Below are 12,084 nucleotides of genomic sequence, written 5' to 3' on the forward strand. Positions count from 1 at the left end.
TGACAGAGAATTGACAGTAATGATCATAAAGATACCATGAGATGCGAAAAAAGTTTGGAGGACCTCAGTGAGACCCTGAACAAAGAGATAGAAATCATAAAAAAGAAACAATCAGGGATGAAGAACCCAATAACTGAAATTAAAAATACACCAGATATAAAGAATAGTAGACTAGATGAAGCAGATCATATCAGCAACCTGGGGGGCAGGGTAATGGAAAGCAACCAAGCTGGACGGTTGAGAGGAAACAAAACACAAAATGAAAACAGACTTTGGGACCTCAGTGACACCATCAAGCGTAATAACGTTCACATTATAGGGGCTCCAGAAGGAAAAGAGAGAGAAAAGGGGGCAGAAAATTAATTTGAAAAAATAATAGCTGAAGAAAACATCCCAAATCTAGGGAAGGAAAGAGAAATCCAGATCCAGGAAGCACAGGCGGCCCCCCCAAAAATCAACCTAAAGTGGTCAACACCAACACATAATACTTAAAATGGTAAAAAGCAGTGGCAATGAGATAATTTTAAAAGCAGCAAGAGGAAAGAAAACCATTCCATACAAGGTAAACCCCATAAAGCTATCAGTGGATTTTTCAACAGAAGCTTTGGAGGCCAGAAGGGAGTGGCATGATATATTCAAAGTGGCGAAACTAAAAAATCTGCAGCCAAGAATATTCTATCCAGGAAGGCTACCATTCAGAATATAAGGACAGATAAAGAGTTTCCCAGACAAACAAAAGCTAAAGGAATCCATGATCACTAAACCATCCCTACAAGAAATGTTAAAGGGGATTCTTTGAGTGGAAAGGAAATACCATAAGCAGAAATAAGAAATGTAGGAAGCATCAAAGCGGTAAAAATAAGTACATCTATAAAAAACAGTCGAAGGGTCTCTCAAAACAAACGGATGTAAATTATGGCAACATACACCTAAAACGTGGGGTGAGGGGAGAGGAGTAAAGAATGAGTTCAAACTTAACCAGCCATCAACTATTTGCACAAGATATTATATACAAGCTGAACGGTAAAAGAAAAAAAAAAAACAGTAACAGATAAGCAAAAACTAAAGAGAAAGGAATCCAAGTTTATCAATAAAAAAGCCAACTAACTGTGAAGAAAGAGAGCAAGAAAAGTAAGGAACAGAGAAAAACCACAAAAACCACCATAAATTGGGTAACAGAATGGTAATGATTACCTACCTATCTCTAATTTTAATGTAAATGGACTAACCGCTCTGATCAAAAGACATAGGGTGACAGAAATGTGAAAAAGCAAGACACATTTATATGTTGCTTGCAAGAGACTCACTACAGACCTAAAGACACATGCAGATTGCAAATGAAGTGATGGAGAAACATTTATCATGCAAATAGATATGAAAAGAAAGCCAAGGTAGCAATACTTATATTGGGCAAAATAGATTTTAAACAAGAACTGTAAGAGGGGACAAAGAAGCACATTATATAATCATAAAGGGGACAATGCAACAAGAAGATATAACAATTGTAAATATTTATGCACCTGACATGAGAGCATCCGAATACATAAAGCCGTTCATAACAAACATAAAGAAGGCAATTCATAATAATACGATAGTAGTAGGGGGCTTTAACAGCCCACTGACATCAATGGGTGGATCTCCTAAACAGAAAATCAACAAGGAAGCAATGTCTTTGAATGACACTTTGGACCAGACGGATTTAACACATATATTCAGAACATTCCATCCACAAACAGCAGAATACACATTTTTCTCCGAGTGCACATGGAACATTCTCCAGAATATATCACATATTAGGCCACAAGACAGTCTCAACAAATTCAAAAGGATCAAAGTCATACCACCATGCACCTTTTCTGACCACAGTGCTGTGAAACAGGAAAAGAACCACAAGAGAAAAATCTGGAACTAGCACAATACATGGAAGTTAAATAACATGCTACTAAACAATGAATGGGCTAACAAATAAATAAACGGGGAATTAAAATAAAAATACATGGAGATAAAAGAAGAAGAAAACACAGCAATCCAAAATCTTTGGGATGCAGCAAAAGCTGTCCTAAGGAGGAAGTTTACAGCAATGCAGTCCTACCTGAAGAAGCAAGAAAAATCTAAAAGTAAACAATCTAACCTTACACCTCCAGGAACTAGAAAAAGAACAAACAAAATCCAAAAACAATAGAAGGAAGGAAATAATAAAGATTAGAGAAGAGATAAATGAAAAAGAAACAAAACAAAACAAAACAAAAAACAAAAGAACAGATCAATGAACCTAGGAGTTGGTTCCTTGGAAAGATCAACAGAAGTGATCAATCATTAGCCAGACTCATCATAAAAAGAGAGAGGAGTCAAATAAACAAAATCACAAATGAAAGAAGATAAATAACAACTGACATCACAGAGATGCAAAGGATTATAAGAGAATAGTATGAAAAATTATATCCCAACAAACTGGGCAAACTGGAAGAGATGGATAAATACCTAGAAACATGTAACCTCCCAAAACTGAATCGGGAAGAAATAGAAAATTTGAACAGAACAACTAACAGCAATGAAACAGAATCAGTAATGAAACAAAAGAAAACAAAACAAAAATATCCCAAGAAACAAAAGTCCAGGACCAGATGACTTCACAGGTGAATTCTACCAATCATTTAAAGAAGAGTTAATACCTAATCTCAAACTATTCCAAAAAAGGAATAGAAGAGGAAGGAAATCTTCCAAATTCATTCTATCAGGCCAGTAGTAGCCTGATACTAAAGCCAGATAAAGACATTACAGAGAGACAGAGAAAGAGAGAGACAGACAGAGAGAGAGAGAGAGAGAGAGAGAGAGAGAGAGAAAGTACAGGCCAATCACTTTGATGAACATAGGTGTGAAAATCCTCAAGAAAATATTGTCAAACCGAATCCAGCAATACACTTAAAAAATAATTCACCACAATCAAGGGGGTTTAGTCATTGGATACAAGAGTGGTTCAATATTTGCAAATCAACCAACGTGATTTACCACTTTAATAAAAGAAAGGATAAGAACCATATGATCCGAATTGCTTGCAGTAGCCATGGTGGTCATGAGTTCATTACAGTGGGTTTCTGTCACTGCAGTGTCCGCTCTCTCTGGCCACTGTCTCGGCACTCAGCTTGGATTCAAGGGCTTCCTCACCCATGGCTTTCTGAAGACTGCAGCTCAGTGCAACACAGTGGAAACAATGAGAAAAGACTGTTTATCACCAAACCTTCTGGATTCTATGACAGGTGTTATTTGAGTTTAATGAAATTCTACATTTTTGTTGAGTGGGATTCCAGTAGCAATCGGCATAACTCTGGTGAATATATTCATTGGTGAAGCCTGAGTTAGCAGAAATTCCAGAAGGCCAAATCCTGGAACACTGGGAATGTTTCAAGCATCCTATATCAAGATGGATTTCCAGAACTTTCTTCGATGGCCCTGAAAAGAATTATGAAAAGACAATGGCTATTTTTCAAATTGAAGCTGAAAAGTCTGATTTATGGTTAAAGTAACTGGAAGTACCAAGGTTAGTTAATGCATCCCAGAGGCGATGGTCCCTTGTATCAGTATCCTTCCATTGATAAGGCGCTGATTGATCATTCTCCAAAAGCAACTCCCAACATCGAATCTCTTATTTATCTAAATACAAAGTATATTCTCTTTAGGTATAAGTATATTAATTAAAAATATATTCTGTATTTTTGCTCAAGCGATGAATAAAAGGCCTTCTATTGCTCTATTTCTCAGCATTGGTTCAGATTAAGACTTTAGTGTGGGATTTCATTTTTTTCAGCTTTATTGTATTGGGGCATAGTGGACAATATTGTAAGATATTTAAAGTGTACATTATGATGACTTGGTACCCATTGTGAAGGGCAGATTAAAACTTTTGATTTGTGGGTTTTGGCTTCCTCCTATAAGAAGGTATATAGGTAAATATAGAAACTTGAACAAATAGGAATTTGTGAACTCCCAACGGTGTAACTTCGAAAGTTTAATGTTTTATTTGACTCATAATTGGAAGTTAGAGAAGTCCAATTATGTTAAATACCAAGAAATATAGTAGTTTACACAATGTCTGTATTGTAGATATCTAGATTACTCACAGGTAATTCATAATTTTAAATTACATAAATATTGAACTAACTATATAAACCATTAACCCCTGAATAAACAATTTTTCAGTGACAAAAAAAAGAACCATGTCATCATTTAGAAAGATGCAGAGAAAGCATTTACAAAGTATAAGATCCATTTATGGTAAAAACGTTCAACAAAGTTGGTTCAGAGGAAACATACCTCAACATAATAAAAGCCATATACGAAAATCCCACAGTGAACATCATACTCAACGTGGAGAAACTGAAAGATTTCCCCTCCTAGTGTCAGCAACAAGACAAGGATGTCCACTCTCACCACTTTTATTCAACATAGTACCAGAAGTCCTAGGCGCAGCCATCAGACAAGAAAAAGGAATACAAGGCATCCAAATTGGTACGAAAGAAGTAAAACGTTCACTATTGGCAGAAAAACATGATACCATATATAGAAAACCCTAAAGACTCTACCCCAAAAACTACTAGTAATGATAAATGAATTCAGTAAGGTCTCAGGATACAAAATCAACGTACAGAAAGCTGTTGCATGTCTACACACTAATAATGAAGCAGCAGAAAGAGAAATTAAGAAAACAATCCCATTTACAATGGTATCAAAAATAATAAAATGCCTAGGAATAAACATAACCAAGGATATAAAAGACCTGTACTCTGAAAACTATAAAACATTGATGAGAGAAATTGAAGACAGCACAAATGGGAAGACATCCCATGCTCATGGATAGGAAGAACAAACACTGTTAAAATGTCCATGCTATCCTGAACAGTCTACAGATTTAATGGAATCGCTGTCAAAAAATACCAACAGCATTTTTCACAGAACTCGAACAAGCAATCCTAAAATTTGTATGGGACCATAAGAGACGCCGAACAGCCAAAGCAATATTGGAAAGGAAAACAAAGCTGGAGGTATCAAAATTCCAGACTTCAACTTATATCACAAAACTGTAGTACTCAAAACAGTATGGCACTGGCACAAAAATGGACACACAGATCAGTGGCACAGAATAGAGATCCCAGAAATAAGCCCATGACTATTTGGTCAATTGATCTTTGACAAAGGAGGCAAGAATATCCAGTGGGAAATAGACAGTCTCCTCAACAAATGATGTTGGGAAAGCTGGACAGCTACATGCCAAAGAATAAAACCAGACCACAATCCTACACCACACACAAAAATGAACTTAAAATAGATTAAGGAACTAAATGTGAGTCCTGAAAATATAAAACATCTTAGAAAGGAGCACAGGCAGTAATTTCTCTGACACCGACTGTAACAATTCCTTTTTTTTTTTCTTTTTTGGATATGACTCCTGAGGCAAGAGAAACACAAGCAAAAATAAACTATTGGGACTACATCGAAATAACAAGTTTCTACACAGCAAAGGAAAAAAATCAAAACTAAAGGACAAACTACTCAATGGGAGAAGATATTTCCAAACGATATATCTGATAAAGTCTTAGCATCCATAACTGACACATGAAAAAATGCACATCACTCATCATCAGGGATACACACACACACACACACACACACACACACACACACACACACAATGGAGTATTACTCGGCAATCAAAAAGAATGAAATCTTGTCATTTGAAACTACATGGATGGAACTAGAGGGTATTATGCTAAGCAAAATTAGTCAGAGAAAGACAAATATCATATGACTTCACACATATGAGGACTTTAAGATACAAGACAGATGGACATAACGGAAGGGAGGGAAAAAATAACATAAAAACAGGGAGGGGGACAAAACGTAAGAGACTCTTAAGTATGGAGAACAAACAGAGGATTACTGGAGGCGTTGTGAGAGGGGGTATGAGCTAAATGGGTAAGGGGCATTAAGGTATCTACTCCTGAAATCATTGATGCACTATGTGCTAACTAACTTGAATGTAAATTTTAAAAGTAAATTAAATAATAAAAGGGCTTAGCATCCAAAATTTATGAAGAATGTATACAAATCAACACCCAAAAGACAAATAATCCAATTAAAAAATGGGCAGAAGACATGAACAGACATTTCTCCAAAGAAGACATCCAGATGGCCAAAAGACACATGAAAAGATGCTCAACATCACTCATCATCAGGGAAATGCAAATCAAAACCACAGTGAGATATCACCTCACACCTGTCAGAATGACCCCCATCAAAAACACAAGAAACTACAAATGTTGGAGAGGATGTGCAGAAAAAGGAACCCCCTTGCACTGTTGATGGGAATGCAAGCTGCCTCAGTCACTCTGGAAAACAGTATGGAGCTTCCTCAAGAAGTTAAAATGTAACTACCGTACGATCCAGTAATTTCACTTCTGGGTATTTACCCAAAGAATACAAAAACACTAATTCGAGAAGGTACATGCACCTCTCTGCTTATTGTGGTATTATTTACCATAGACAAATTATGGAGGCAGCCCAAGTTCCACCGATTGATTCATGGATAAAAAGTAGTATATATATACAATGGAATATCGCTCAGCCATAAAAAAAAAAATGAAATCTTGCCATTTGTAGCAACATGGATGGAGCTAGAGAATATAATGCCAAGTGAAATAAGTCAGTCAGACAAAGACAGATACCATACGATTTCACTCCTATGTGGAATTTGAGAAACAAAACAAATGAGCAAAGGAAAAGAGAGAGAGAGAGAGAGACCACAAAACACTATGAAACAGACTCTTTAGCTACAGAGAACTGATAGTACCAGAGAGGAGGTGGGTGATGTAGGTGAAGGGGATTAAGAGAAGACTTATCATGATAGGCACTAAGTAATATATAGAATTGTTGAATCAGTATATTGTACACCTGAAACTAACAGAACACTGCATGTTAACTGTACTGGATTTAAAATTAAGACAAGAGAGGGCTGCCTGGGTGGCTCAGCCAGTTAAGGATCCGACTTCAGCTCAGGTCATGATCTTGCAGTCCATGAGTTACAGTCCCACACTGGGCTCTCTGCTGTCAGCACCCAGCCCGCTTTGGACTTTCTGCCCCCCTCCCTTTCTGCCCCTCCCCCACTCGTTCTCTCTCTCTCTCTCTCTCTCTCTCTCAAAATAAATAAATAAACTTTAAGAAGAGAGAATGTTAGCATACTATTGTTTGTAATAGAAAATGTGGTAAAAGAACTATATTTACATTACTAGTATTGGAGAAATAAATGTTGGGCCATTCATATGATGCCACAACTGGTCTTTATTTAAAAAATAAGTGAAATTTTGTAAAGTAATTGAAAATATTATCATTGAAATATGTGTTTACATAGAAAGATGGTAAAAAAATGTGCTAGAACAGGTTACAATGATCATAAAGGGCACAGATCCATTTTTTGTTTATATAGGCATATACCTATTTATCCAGAGGTCTCAAGGCATAAAATCAAAGTGATCTTGTTGTTCCAGTGGCCTAGAGCTTTTATTCAGCATGGAAAGAGTCTGGACACCTCACACAGGCAACCTTGAGAATGTCTCTGTACCCTTGGGAATGCCCCCTTTCTACTCAGATGTCCTGAAAGCTGTCTGGTGGGTTTTCACCACAGCCCCTCCCTCCCACCTTCCTGCTCAGCCATGCTCAAACTGCAGCTCAGGCTCCTGTCACGAGGTGGCACCAACGTACTTCCACCATCAATTTCTCTACAAGAGGTTTGTTTATTCAAGGGGCAAAAACCAAAAACCAACCAAGCAACCAACCAAACAAACAAAAACACCTTCCCTTAAGACCTAGCATGTGAACCAACTGTATACAATAATTTATATAATTTAAATTCTGTCTGATAGAACTGATGGGTTAGATAGATAGATAGATAGATAGATGTATAGATATATGTATAGATTATATATATATATATATATATATATACACACCCCAGGACATTCTTAAAATGATACACAGGCGATAGTGTTGCACCATGGCAGTAGGAGGTAAGGCAGGTGGGCTTAGGGCAGGGCAGAACAGGACAGGTAGGAGGTGCCTGAGAGAGAATGGGGCACTGGACTGAGACTGGGAAGCCTGTATGGGGGTGGGGTGGTGGAGGGAGAAAATTTGTCTCTGGGAGGGACATGCTACATTGTGGACATGGTCAACCTGCACTGAAGAGGGAAAAAAATACATCACTAAATGCGATATAGGTTTGGGGCCAACAGCAAATGGAACTGCTTTAATATACATATGAATTTTGCAAACATAATCTTAGTAAACAAATGATTCCAAGACTTTTCTTATTCTTTGCTTGGTTTATTTGAAAAAGAAAATGGAGACGGATGCCACTTGATAGCCAGGGCCAGAATTGCAGGTCTGAGGCACAGACCAGGAGGCTCAGCAAGGAAGAAGGAAAGATGGAGTTTGTGATCTTGGTTGAATGGTTTCAGCCAAAGTTTTTGGGAATTTTTCACTTCATGGCAGTAATTCCTTGGTGTCCATCATTTTCTGGGATATCTAAATCTGAGTTCAGAACCCACCCCTTGTATGAACTGAATCTAGAGCTACACTTGAGATGGGGTGGTTGAGCCAGAGGAAACACACACACACACACACACACACACACACACAGAATCAATTCAATTTTGAAACCTACTTGGTTCTCCTATAAAATTGAATATAATGAGTGTTTATGAAATGAAGAATGTACATGTACATGAACATACATGTGCATTACTACCTTCATTGTTAAAAGGGGCTTTTTGGATGAATACCCATGGTGCCACAATATCAGGGGAGTGTGAAATGCTCATTTATCAAGGCTTAGAAACCCATCTTCTAAAAGCAAGCCTGCTCTGTGTCCTCAAGAGAGGGTGAAGGATGGAACCTCATTCCCATCCTGCCATTTAACTGGAGAGGTGAATTTGGTTTTGTGAGCATGAGCTTTGCCATCTGTGAAATGGGACTCAGGATACTTTTGCCACACAAGTGTCCCAAGGGAAAAATGAGAAAACCTACTCAGAATATATGGCATGTAGTGGGACTTCAAGGGCCCTTTAAAAGTTGAGACGCAGCAATAGAGGCTGGCTGAGCTTCAGGGCTAAGGCAGGCATAGTGAAAAGGTATTTCTCACTGTTTCTCCTAATGAAAATATAGATATCCTTATGAAAGAAGCATATATTTCTCTTATACACCTTGTGTTTAAAATCTTGTAGACAGAAGGATCCCTAGTTTCTTGGGTGAATCAGAAGCTTATAAGCAATGCTCAACATCATGCTTCTGAGCAGACCCTAATCCAGTTCCCCACCCTGGGCAGACAGGACTGCTTATTCGTTTACTTTTTGTTTGCTTTTTTTTATTGAAGTGCAGGTGACACAGAATATTATATTAGTTTTAGGTGTACAAAGTGTGTTTCAACAATTATATACATTACAAAACGCTCACTACTATTAGCGTAGACACCCTTTGTCACCATACAAAGTTATTAAAATATTATTGACTATATTGTCTGTGGTGTACTTTTCATCCCCACGACTTATTTATCTTATAACTTCCGTTTTGTATCTCTTAATCCCCTCCATCTATTTCACCCATCCCCCCTTCATCTCCTACCATCTGGCAACCACGTTTGTTCTCTGTATTTATGAGCTTGTTTCTGTTATGTTTTGTTCGTTCATTTGTTTTGTTTACTAGATTCCAAATATAAGTGAAATCATATGGTATTTGCCTGTTTGTCTGACTTGTTTTACTGAGTATAATGCCCTCTAAGTCCATCCATGTTATTGTGAATGGCAAGATTTCATTATTTTTATGGCTGGGTAATATTCCACTGTGGTGTGTGTGTGTGTGTGTGTGTGTGTGTGTGTGTGTGTGTATCACATATTCTTTATCCATTTGCCTATTGATAGACACTTGGGTTGCTTCCATATCTTGTCTATTATAATTAATGATGCAATAAGACAGCTCTGTGTTTTTTTCTTTTTCAAAATTCTATTTAAATTCTACTTAGTTAACATATAATGTAATATTGGTTTCAGGAGTAGAATTTAGTGATTCATCACTTACATATAACATTCAGTGCTCAACACAACAAGTGACCTCCTTAATACCCAATCATCCATTTAGTCCATCCCTGGCCTACCTCCCCTCCAGCAACCCTTAGTTTGTTATCTACAGTTAAGTGTCTCTGACGGTTTGCTTCCTTCTCTCTTTTTTTGCCCTTTCCCTATGTTCACCTGTTCTGGTTCTTAAATTCCACATATGGTTAAAAGGACGGGCCTGTTTTTAACTCACCTCAGTGATAGAGCACATCATGGCAGCAAGGTGTGGTACTTGCCTAACTGCTGCTCTTGGACTGCTCCATAGGTTAATACATTTACAGGAATATTCTAGACCAGTCCTGGAGTCACCATTGCAGGAGCCTTCAGACCATGCGTTATCCAACCATATCACACCAGAATTTCAGCCAACTGCTGTCTCCCTGAGATGCAGAAAACCAAGATTTACTAGCATTTCTTTGACATACACTTGTCAGTTCTTTCATTCACTAATAACTAAATATATATTGGCTTAAAACCCATACTGTCCATTGAAAGTGTTCCATTAATTATGTAGTGTAAATAAGAGGATAAGGAGGAAAATGAATATACTGGAAAATTCAACGGTTAAATCTGAGATGAAATAACTCTTAAACATTAACTTTTAAACTTGTTCAAACTTCAGGGCATCAAATATTTTTTTTAATTCCCTTTGGGAATGCAAGCTGGTGTAGCCACTCTGGAAAACAGTATGGAGGTTCCCCCAAAAAAACTAAACATAGGACTACCCTACGACCCAGCAATTGCACTACTAGGCATCTATCCAAGGGATACAGGTGTGCTGTTTCGAAGGGACACATGCACCCCCATGTTTATAGCAGCACTATCAACAATAGCCAAAGTATGGAAAGAGCCCAAATGTCCATCAATGGATGAATGGATAAAGATGTGGTATCTATATACAATGGAGTATTACTCAGCAATCAAAAAGAATGAAATCTTGCCATGTGCAACTACGTGGATAGAACTGGAGGGTATTATGCTAAGTGAAACTAGTCAGTCAGAGAAAGACAAAAATCATATGACTTCACTCATATGAGGACTTTAAGAGACAAAACAGATGAACATAAGGGAAGGGAAACAAAAATAATATCAAAACAGGGAGGGGGACAAAATAGAAGAGACTCATAAATATGGAGAACAAACTGAGGGTTACGGGAGGGGTTGAGGGGGATGAGCTAAATGGGTAAGGGGCACTAAGGAATCTACTCCTAAAATCATTGTAGCACACTATATGCTAACTAATTTGGATGTAAATTAAAAATAATAAAAAATAAAACAAGTTAAAAAAAAACATAAAAAGAAAGAAAAAAATTCCCTTCTCTGACCCCTAATTCCCATGCAGACATAAGCCTCTCACTCTGTCTCTCCATCTTTCTGCCCCCCCTTCCCCTTCAAAATCAAAGTTTCAGAGATTTTGACCTTCACTTCCCACCAAATCTTTATCTCACTGCTTCTGTCTCCATGATTGCAATGATGCATTCTCACCAAGGTCACAAGCCACTTTATTCTCACTAGGTTCAGATATTGTCTAAGGATTATTCACAGTGATATATGGGATATGTTGTAGTGAGTGTGTTAATTGCCTAGGATGCCATAACAAGTCTCCACAAATTCTGTAGTTTGAAATATCAAAAATGTATTCTTTCATAGTTCTGAATGTCAGAAGCCCAAAATCAAGGTGTCAGACAGGGCCATGCTTCCTCTGAAGGCTCTAGGGCAAAATTCATTCTTGACTCTTCCAGTGTCTGGTGGTTCCTGGTCTTCTGTGGTTTGTGCCAGCATAACTCTAACCTCTGCCCTATCTTCACATGGCCTTCTTCCTTGTGTGTGATGCCTCCTTTTGTTTCTCTTATAAGAACAACACTCATTAGATTTAGGGACTACCCTAGATCTCAAGGTCCTTAACTATGTGTGCATAGACCTTGTTTCC

The 12,084-nt window shown here is 37.7% G+C and overlaps 1 protein-coding gene and 1 pseudogene across 1 annotated transcript in view; both read left to right on the plus strand.

The window, feature by feature from the left end:
• LOC125931353 (nuclear RNA export factor 2-like) overlaps nucleotides 1-12,084 on the plus strand; it is a 328,062-nt gene that overhangs the window by 273,431 nt on the left and 42,547 nt on the right. The gene's annotated exons all lie outside the window — the stretch shown is intronic.
• Nucleotides 2,971-3,696, plus strand: LOC125932322 (NADH dehydrogenase [ubiquinone] 1 beta subcomplex subunit 5, mitochondrial-like; annotated as a pseudogene).

The sequence above is a fragment of the Panthera uncia genome, chromosome X, assembly GCF_023721935.1.
Source record: "Panthera uncia isolate 11264 chromosome X, Puncia_PCG_1.0, whole genome shotgun sequence".
In the NCBI taxonomy this organism is placed as follows: domain Eukaryota; kingdom Metazoa; phylum Chordata; class Mammalia; order Carnivora; family Felidae; genus Panthera; species Panthera uncia.